This window comes from Pollicipes pollicipes, unplaced genomic scaffold, assembly GCF_011947565.3.
Source record: "Pollicipes pollicipes isolate AB1234 unplaced genomic scaffold, Ppol_2.1 Scaffold_1600;HRSCAF=1878_pilon_pilon_pilon, whole genome shotgun sequence".
Lineage (NCBI taxonomy): Eukaryota > Metazoa > Arthropoda > Thecostraca > Pollicipedomorpha > Pollicipedidae > Pollicipes > Pollicipes pollicipes.
The window spans coordinates 3824866-3836355 of NW_023595962.1; positions in this window are offsets into that span (position 1 = coordinate 3824866).

Here is an 11490-nt window from a genome sequence, read left to right on the forward strand (position 1 = left end):
GGGGCTTTATGGGGTGAGAAACTTTCTTGTTCCCCATCGGACCTCGCTATAGTAGCGCCCCGCCGATCCCACCTCTTTCTCCCATAGTTTTTGCAGTGGTCTTTTGCGGGATGAGAAACTTCCTTGATCACCATCGGACCTCGCTATATTAATATCCCGCTGACCTCACTGTGAGCCCGAAAGTTCTCTCGACTTAGACAAGCAAACACGCACAGCTCTCACCGCGAAGTGAGCAGGACCGGCCAAAACTCACCGTTCTGTTGTCCGGCGGGATAGCATAGATCCCAGATGGTGCGCCGGCTTCCGCCAGCTGTTCACAGGTCATGCCGCAGCTCCAGGCCGAAGTCGCCGAATGCGTCAGGTCTCCGGCAGGTGGCAGCACGTCTGCGCCGCCTCCACTGGTCCCATCGTTCGTCAGAGGGTCCGCCTGGGAGGTTGTCTCAGGGTTCACCTGGGAGGTTGTCCCGGGGTCCGCCTGGGAGGTTGTCTCGGGATTCACCTGGGAGGTTGTCCCGGGGTTCACCTGGGAGGTTGTCCCAGGACCCGCCCGAGGGGTTGTCTCAGGGTTCACCTGGGAGGTTGTCCCAGGACCCGCCCGAGGGGTTGTCTCAGGGTTCACCTGGGAGGTTGTCTCGGAATTCACCTGGGAGGTTGTCCCAGGGTTCACCTGGGAGGTTGTCTTGGGGCTCACTTGGGAGGTTGTCCCAGGACCCGCCCGAGGGGTTGTCTCAGGGTTCACCCTAGAGGTCGTCCCAGGACCCGCCCGAGGGGTTGTCTCAGGGTTTACCCGGGAGGTCGTCCCAGGACCCGCCCGAGGGGTTGTCTCAGGGTTCACCTTAGAGGTCGTCCCAGGACCCGCCTGAGGGGTTGTCTCAGGGTTTACCCGGGAGGTCGTCTCAGGACTCGCTCGGGAGGTCGTCTCAGGATTCGCCCGGGAGTCTGTCGAACTGCCGTTTGACCCTGTGGGTACGCCGGAGTCGTGAGACTGCCGGCAGGCACACAGGGGTCATGAGGTCGCCAACAGGCACACAGGGGTCATGAGGTCGCCAACAGGCACATGAGATCATGAGGTCGCCAACAGGCACACGGGATCATGAGGTCGCCAACAGGCACACGGGGTCAGGAAGTCAGCGGCTACAACACACGTCTGGGTCAAGCGCGAACAGAAACTCGCCGGCTCGCAGAACGGGCGTCACAAGTCGGCGAGCGGAATAAAGCTTCTTATGAAAGTTAAGCAGTACGGTGCAATAAATCTGCAAAACTTTAATCTGAGCATCACTCAGGGGTGTAGCGTTGCAGTTTTGGGCCTTCCAGGCGGAATATGGAGTCTATAATCATATCAGTACCCGGCAGGTAATAGCTGAACCGACCCATCCTACGGCTGGGGTCTTCTTATTTGGCATTGCCTTCCTTTAACCTGAAGTGACCCGTCAGAAGAAGCTTCAAGGTACGCAGGAGGCATATAAAATGATAGGAAATATCACTTCCGCATACAAAAGCTATTCACCGACTTCTAGTTTCGTTCTTCCACATAGATCTCAAATGATAGATTCAGTCATAAAACTAATAGCTATTTCTCTACAAATTGCAAAATAGGTGTCCTAAGCCGCGTAGCAATTGCAATTTAGAAGCAACCCAGGCTGATCGACATCGAGCTGAGCTCTTTCAACTGGCTTAAAAAATTGTGTGCATGGCCCGGACACAGCGGAAGCCAGACTGTAGTAAACCTGTTTTGCGTGAGCGTTTTTGCCCACAGCGTTAACGCCGAAGAAAAATACGGGAGTGGTAATCGCTCCGACGTCGGGGTTTGTTTAAGTGAACACCCTCTTAAGTGAAGATTGCTAGCTCCAGGACGAGTAAGAGAAAACAGAAAGCAAGAAGGCGCAGTCTCTAACAAGACCACGTTTTAGCCCGCATCTCACTTTGTCAGCGTCGGCCAAACGACAGCACACCAATGGCGATACTGTCCTCATCAGCGAGCGCTTGCTCCGTGTTTCGGGTTCAGCGCCTCCAAACTAAGCAGAGCTTGCTGGGCACGGTCGGCGCCGTGTATCACCGATAGGCCACGCTGGCCACTGATACTGCGCGACACTGGCCACTGATACTACGCGACACTGGACACTGATACTACGCGACACTGGACACTGATACTACGCGACACTGGACACTGATACTACGCGACACTGGACACTGATACTGCACGGCACTGGACACTGACAGCACGACGCGGGACACTGGCAGCACGACGCGGGACACTGACACTGCGTGGCACTGGACACTGACACTGCGCGACATTGGACACTGACACTGCTCAACACTGGACACTGACAATGCGCGACACTGGACACTGACACTGCACGATACTGGACACTGGCACAGCACGACGCGGGACACTGACACTGGACACTGTGTGACAATGGACACTGCCACTGCGCGACACTGAAAACTGACACGCGCGACACTGGACACTGACACTGCGCGATACTGGACACCGACAATGCGCGGCACTGGACACTGACACTGCACGATACTGGACACTGGCACAGGACGACGCGGGACACTGACACTGTGTGACAATGGACACTGCCACTGCGCGACACTGAAAACTGACACGCGCGACACTGGACACTGACACTGCGCGACACTGGACACTGACACTACGCGACACTGGAAACTGACACTGCGCGATACTGCACACTGACCTGCGCGACATTGGACACTGACACTATGCGGCACTGGAAACTGACTCTGCGCGACACTGCACACTGACTCTGTGTGACACAGCACACTGACACTGCGCGACACTGGACACTGTCACTGCGCGACACCGGCCACTGGCACTGCACGACACCGGACACTGACACTAGGCGACACTGTACACTGCCACTACGTGACACTGGAAACTACCATTGCGCGACACTGGAAACTACCATTGCGCGACACTGGACACTGACACTGCACGACACTGGACACTGACACTAGGCGACACTGGACACTGCCACTACGCGACACTGGAAACTGCCACTGTGTGACACTGGAAGCTACCACTGCGGGACACTGGACACTGACACTGCGACACTGGGCACTGACACTAGGCGACACTGGACACTGCCACTACGCGACACTGGAAACTGCCACTGCGTGACACTGGACACTGACACTTGGCGACACTGGACACTGACACTGTGTGACACTGGAAGCTGCCACTGCGCGACACTGGACGCTGACACTGCACGACACTGGACACTGACACTGGCGAACGACTGACACTTGCGCGACACCGGCCACTGCACTGCACGACACTGGACACTGACACTGCGCGGCACTGTACACTGCCACTACGTGACACTGGAAACTACCATTGCGCGACACTAGAAACTACCATTGCGCGACACTGGACACTGACACTGCACGACACAGGACACTGACACTAGGCGACACTGGACACTGACACTACGCGACACTGGACACTGACACTGTGTGACACTGGAAGCTACCACTGCGGGACACTGGACACTGACACTGCGACACTGGGCACTGACACTAGGCGACACTGGACACTGCCACTACGCGACACTGGAACTGCCACTGCGCGACACTGGACACTGACACTTGGCGACACTGGACACTGACACTGTGTGACACTGGAAGCTGCCACTGCGCGACACTGGACGCTGACACTGCGCGACACTGGACACTGACACTGCGCGACACTGGACACTGACGCTGCGCGACGCTGAACATTGACACTGCGCGACACTGGACACTGACGCTGCGCGACGCTGAACATTGACACTGCGCGACACTGGACGCTGACGCTAGGCGACACTGCAGCAGCCAGATGACGACCACCGCCCACTGTGAGCCTGGGCGGTTTTATCAAGTACACGCAGCATGTATCAACCTGCTGCTTGTATCGACATGCAGGCATACCGCTGAAGGTCAGGCAACGCCTGAGGCAAACGCAACGCCAGGTCAATGTGCCTTGGAATGGTGAGCGGGGGTCAAGGTCAAGCGGTCAAGGTCAAGGTCAAGGTCAAGCGGGGGACAGCGAGACTAGGACTGGCGAGCGGAATCTCAGGTGCGTGACCTGGCTGAAGCCCGCGAGGAAACACCGAACACCTGACACCTGACGGACCAGTCTGACAGGCCAGTCTGGTCTGTCAGGCCCAGAAAGTCGCACTGTCGCTGCCACTTCGCTTCGCTGACATCGCCTATCACCACACCGGGCTTGAGACAACAGCCCACACACGTTTGGCTGGCACAGGGCAACTTTCAGGCACGTGGAGATTGTGCCACCGGGTCATCACAGTGATTGCCATTATCACATCACACGGGATCACAACAGGACAATGGCAAAAGTAAAGAACCGACGGCGTGCAGTCGCGTTACTTAGATAATAGTTACTTAGATAGTTACCAAGATGACATCGGAACTCCTCCTGAAATCTCAGCCAGCAGGCTACAAGTCAAATCGCGTATAAATCGCTTAAGAAACCTCCAGCTTGTCGCCTGTCCCCCCGTCTTCTGTTTTGTCTAAATGGCTGGAGCTAGCTTTTCGGTCTGCCTTTCGCGATCCAAACCGAGTCCGTGCTTGGGTGCGAAATATTTCGACACAACTAGTGATGATCAGTTTGCCCACTCGGACAGTATACTTTGCTCAGTCTTCAGAACCAATCTCAAGCACAAGGCAGTGCCTTCGGAGTCAATCCCAAGCAGAAGAAGGGAGTGTCTTCAGAATCAATCTCAAGCAGAAGAAGGGAGCGGGTTCAGAATCAATCTCAAGCACAAGGGAGTGTCTTCGGAGTCAATCTCAAGCAGAAGAAGGGAGTGTCTATGCATTTATCAGCCCACTCCTCGGAGATGATGAACACGAATCAAATTTTAGCTGATGGGCATTTGGCAAAAATGTTTCTGAACATGGGTTCTGCTTAGCGGAAGAATGGGGACGACAGAGGTTTAATTGCTGGCGTAACCCGAGTTCAATACAACTGTGGCGACCATGCGATCGTTTGGCAACAAGCTGATTAGTATTCCTGGGCTCCGGATTCTTGCTACCGACCAGTGGTGGCTTGAAATTAGCGCCTGATTAAAAAAAAACACGTATAAAATGCTAACAAGTCAAACTGCAATGTAAATTAGATGAATAGTGGATGACCAAGGTACATCTAATGCAGATTGGCATAATAGAACGCGCAACATCCCTTTCGTGGACAGTACCCATTGAATCCTGCCCATCAACTGACCTGAAAATATCACCAGCCAGACGACCAGAATTCCCCAGGCGGAGGTGCCCGGACCCATGTCCGTCGCGCGCGCCTTGAACCGGCTGCAGCGGCAGCGCCGGCTCTGGCTTCAGATGTTCCAGTCGGGCTTAGGTTGCTGTGGCTTGCTCGTGATGTGACCGGCGCTTCGTTTTGGAATCTCTCGCGCGGAGGACTGACGCGCGCGCGACGCGGGTGCTGCGACAACTGACCTGTGACCCCGACTCGCGCGCCCGTTGGGCGCCGGCGACTCCTGCCTGGCGACGGCAGGGGTTTGGGACATCGTCGCGGAGGCGCGCGGGGACCCGGCGCCGTCAGCGACGCTCAACGGCGGGGCAGGTGGTGGGAGAAAACTTTGGTCGGCTGACGATGAAGCGGAATCAACGGAACTCCGAGCTTACATCCTGGGATGACTTCAATAATGAGCTATGATTAAAATCTAAAGTAACACACAATGCAAATTTCAAAATAAACGTTGTCATCCGTGGAAATAAAGCGGGATGCATTCCCTGAGAAACATCCGTTTACAGGGCCTTAGCACGTCGGGCCACCGGTTTGGTCTCCCAGTCAGTAACCGGCGCCAAAAGCAGCGCAGGTATAGTCTAGCAGTCGTTTGTAAAATGACACCCGGAGGTCACACCGCGATGCGCGAGCCGAAAACGTGATTAAGGTCTTTCACGCGGCCATCAACAGTCGCTCGGCTCAAACCAGGTTGGAGGTTCCCCATTCATAAATCCTTGATAATTGCCTTTAACTAGGTTGTTGACACTAAGCTGCAGGCGTTCGTAGCATACTCGCATAAGAGCGTGTTTAAGTTTGAAATACAAGCTGCGTGCAGGAGACGCGAGTAAGTATTTTTGTGGCTCAATAAATTGGCAAACGAATGCGAATGCTTGCAGAGTCGTGGATCTGACAAACATTAGGTTATCTGGCCCTGCACAACTGATTCATGCTTCTGAAAATGTTGCGTGTTAGGAAAGAGCGTAGAGCTGCTATTTTAGCGCCAGATTCAAGAGCAATCGAGCAAACAAACAAAGCTGAGTCCGTTTTTGTCATCTTCGGTTGCTTCTTTGCCGTCAACATTCATAAAACCGACACTAGATTCTGAGAAACCGGGGGGGGGGGGGGGAGGGGGGAATCAGTGGCGTTTGGACTTATGGTTCCCGCGCCTGTAACAGTATCCTAAGCAAATTACTACAAGATCTGTTGACCGATTGGAGGGCGCACGCGGCGGCGTCGACCTTTCCGCAAGGTGCAAAGGTCAGGTCACCGAATTGGCACGATAAATTGACACGGACATCATGCAGGCAGCAGAGTGAGTCTAGTCCTGACTCTGACGTCTTTGCCGTGCATTTCTTTAAGCCTTTTAAGACCGGAGGAAATGGTAGAGGAGCTAAAGTTAAACGAAAGTTGAAGGAAGTGGTGACGAACATGATGAATGAGATGCAGGCCGCACGTCTGCACAGTTCAGCATCATTGTCTTCATGTTCGGCAGCATCATCTTGTTCATCTCTAATAAAGAAAAATGCGCAACACAATAACTTGTCGCCTGTTAGTGCATGAATGATAGATATGAGTTGATTCGCAAAACACTAGCTGCAAAAAATAGGGAAAAGAATGAGGACAACGACCTTCTGAACTGAAAGCAGTAAAGTAATTAGGAAAATGATAAAGGGGAATGGACATTCTTCCTAAAAGTACAGCTTATCTACGAAAACTGCGGTTTTGTGATCGACCCAACTGCATCACAGCAACACAAAAAAACATAATTTTCCAAGTCTCATGGATAGAAAGCATCTGGATAACGAAAATAGCACCAGATGGAAGACAGCGATGAGGTAAAGAGTCCGGTTCTTCATCTTTGTTCTACAAATGGTAGCCTTAATGGATGTCAAAGATACTGAAAACAAAATAAGTTAAATGTAAAAAGCGGAATTGGAAGGCGCTTGTCACACATCGTCGGATAGATGTGGCTGAATGGAAATCATGTTATATTTGACCGGTCAACTTAGGTAATAAGGGTCAAATTAGCAATCTACAGACATTGGCTGTTAGCGCAAAAGCTAAGGAGTTCACAATTATGCAGTCAAAGGTGCAGGGTAGCCTTTAAAAAGCTCTAAGACTTAGGCAATAGTAGCCGTTAATAGCTTTGACTGGTGTCATGTCATGTCAGCTGAAAGGAATGGAGGTTATTGTTGCATTGGTCCTTCAAGCTACATCGAGAACTAAACGGGCCGCATCGGTGAGGATAACCGCGTAAGAGAAACGCCCTAAAGCTGTAAGATATGTGCCGTCAATGGTCAGATCGTGTTACTTGTAACAAGTCTTATCTGTTCACAAATGTCAATGCATATACTATTTTGATCTTGGATAATCTGAACCTCCTTGGGCCCCCTTTTGCGGCCGCATGTTCTTGGCTAGGCTCATATACACTTCTGTGAGTCGAAAGCCGACTCCGACTTATGTGGTGCATCCCTTGTATAACATTTGGCCTTGCGTCATTGTAATAAAGCGTGTCTTCAAATTGTGATGTAAATAGAAGGTCCCAAAAACAGACAGGAAGTAAAATTTTCGGCGTTTTTTTATCTACATTTTTTTAGCACTTATGTTATGCTAAGTTGGCTATACCTATAGGATACAATGTTATAAAAAATATTCATGAAAGGATATCGCAGCATAGAACATCACTCCATATCAGACGTCGATCAGTACAAGGCTTCTCACGGTGTCGTATGGCAAGCACTAATGTCGTGTCGTGTCGGTAAGCACTACTGTCTCACGGTGTCGTATGGTAGCGCCATTGGTAGCGTCTATAAATTTCTCTATCGGCGAACTGCGACGGCCCGTGAGAACATATTTACGGCCCGTGAGAACATATACGGCCCGTGAGAACATACGGAGCACACCGCTGGATAGTTTCGGTTTTCATCATTCTCCCTGCTAGCACTGCTTGGGCTAACATGGAAAAACCCAGCTCGCGCCCGTGCGGTCTATCACGTGTCGAGTGGAGGTTATTTTATCCCGCCCCCCCCCCCCCCCTCCCTGTGATATCAAGAAGGAAGAGAGCTAGAGACATCAAAGTCACAGGGTAGTTCGGAATTTATGTGAAGTCTTTTGTGTGAAATGTGCACATTTCTTGGTTGTGACCTTTAGGTGAACTGGGGTACTGAAGCAAAACAAGGTCAAACTCAAAATTGATGCGGGAAATGTATTCCGAACATCTTACTACCAGCTTTGACCTAGGTGGCTTACCATGCGAAAGGTCATGTACGATCAATTTATGGCAGTGACTTACGTGACTTGAAGAATTTCGAATAGAACAAGTTCTCTCGAGATCATTTTGGCGTTTGTTTTGCGAATCAACGTCAAAAACAAGAGCATGAATTCCCCAGGTTCTGCTGAGTTCTTCGAAGCAAATAGCTGATCGAGACTATTTCAGGTCAGTGACCGTTCTAAACTTTAATGATTCAACTAAAAACATCCATATCATCTTTCGCAAAAATCAAGCCAAAATAAGTGCCAAAAACTACCCAATAAAAAAGTATTAAAAAATAGCCACCTACTTCTGTCAAATCCCTTGCACACTGAAAGCTTGCGCTCTACAACGCTACTACATATTTCTACAGTGCATCCCTGATACCAGGGAAAAATGACAAGAATGCAGGGCGGAGACCGCCAGCACCGGTTGTCGACACCACCTTGCTTTTTTCGTGAGTCCAACACCAGCCATCCCGGTATGGAATGCCGCAAACGTGACGGTGAAATGACTCTCGAGCACTCTGATAAACTGCCAATTTATTTACAGCGTTTAGCAACTCGAGCGTGGCATCAGGGAGAATAATGTCCCCTTCAACATGCATGCATATCTCTCCGTGAATACAGCGCTGGTGGAGAACGCCGAGAGCGTGTGACGGTGCGGGCTCAGGGCCGCGTCCCTGAGAACGGCCTGGAGACCACGGGTCACCGTCCTGAGAACGGCCTGGAGACCGTGGGTCACCGTCCTGAGAACGGCCTGGAGACCGCGGGTCACGTGCTGAGAACGACCCGGAGAACGCGGGTCACCGTCCTGACAACGGTCTAGAGACCACCGGTCACCGTCCTGATAACGGCCTGGAGACTGCGGGTCGCGGTACACGCCAGAAACTAGTTGTCGCTTGCAAGGCTTGTACGTGTGTGTGCATACACTCCGTATTAAAACGTCATATATGAACGGAGGCGAACAGGTGTGAATGTTGGGTGCTTCTGAAGAAAGGATGGCATTACCTAAATATTGTCGGGCATTGCCTTTGATGCGTGGGCGCATCGAGGATGCTGCGTGGGGTGGGACGGTGGGGTGGGACTGGGGCGGGACGGTGGGGTGGGACAGTAGGGTGGGACGGTGGGGTGGCACGGTGTGGTCAACCCCAGCTTGGGGTGCCCAAATAAAAGCCATACTGATTTTCAACAACTTCTTGTATTTCACTTCCTTTCACGTCACGCAGGGTTCTAAGTTTTAACACAAACTCATCCCAGTCAAAGTTTCTTAAATTTTGTTCAAATTCCAGAACTGTGTCTTCCTTTGCCCGGCTTGGGCTACCTGGAGTGGGTGGCGTGGAGGGGGGGGGGGGATGACCCGGTTATCCCCCGTGATCCGCTCCCGGCCGCCGCATGACTGTTTCTGCGCCGGTCACAGCTCTCAGAAGAGAACTGAGACCGAACTGAGACCTTCGAACTCTTCTCAGGAAGAGTTCTCAGACTCGGCCCTCAGGTCCTCGAGCATTTACAGATCGTCTCTTGTCGGGCCTCGGCCCGAGAACGTTGTAAACCCGGGCTATGCGGGACCGGCTGTCTCTCCATCCACACGACAGCCGGAGGTGTCGACCCGGCTGGGGAGACACTTAAAAGAAAAAAGTTCGCGGAATTTTTGGTTGGATGGATTTCTGGGATGGACCTCTGAACGCTGGTACAAGTTGTCAAAGTGCAAAAAAGTGTTTGAACCGTTGGAGCGAGCATTTGGAGCATGCAATACAACAGTTCTAAGTCAACGAGAGTAGTCTCATAGTTACAAACTTGGGTGCACTAAACGCACAGAGTAATAAACATGCGACTTGTAAATTTGATGTCCACAACGCGGTGGATAAAGCATCTAGTTACAGCACTATCATATTTGTCTTCAAGACATCCATCTTTTATCATCTACAATTTTTCGGGTATCCAAAAATGGCGTCTTAAAAGACTTGATACCGGCTACATTCATACATAGTTTAGTTGCTGAGATTCTCGTTCGTGGAACATCATGGGGCTCAAAGCAGAATTATCTGCAGCACATAAAGCAACTTATTTTCAGATTCACTTCAGCGGAACGGCTTATTTGTATGGCGTTTTTCACATTCGATAAGCTACTCGCACACCCGCGACGAAGCAGCTTGACTTACAGGCGAGCATGGCCTACATATTTGTTGTTAGTATAGTTTATTATTATATTTATTATTAGTATGTTATAATGTTAGTATCATCACATCTATTATTAGCGTATTATAATAAAGTATTGGTATGATATATTTATTATTAGCATATTGTTATTATATTTCTATTTCTATTTCTATTATCAGGATATTATATTAGTATTATTATCTTCATTATTAGTATATTATAATGTAGTATTGGTATACTACATTTACAAGTGGCCGGGTTATTTAGACATTCAGTTGCTTCTGCTTTGTAACACGCACCCTGGTGGCCTGTTGAATACAACGCCGCTTGGGTGGCGTGGGAGCCAAGGGCAGCTGTTGCCGTCAATAACGCCGGGCAGTCATCGCCATAGTTCGCCTGCTGGGAAGCCAGCGACAGGACGGGGACTCAAGTAGCTGTCATCAGTGAATGCCGTTGTTGACCTCGGCTAGCGCAAAGTAAACCGGCTGGTATGCCACATGATTCCGGGTGGTGTGATGTTAGGCCGGCTAATATGTGATGTGGGTAGGTGAACTGGTATTAGGTCGGCTGCGCCATATGGGTATGGGTGATGTGATATTAAGCCGGCTATGCGATGCAACGCCGGCTGTAATATAAGAGCGGCTGATATGTGATATTAAGCCGGCTGTAATACAAGAGCGGCTGATATGTGATATTAAGCCGGCTGTTATATAAAGCCGCTGGTATGTGATGTGAGGCCTATGTATGTGATATGACAAGATGTAAGGCTATCGCCACCTACCGCACGAGTTACACACTACTACTCCCTTCTCACA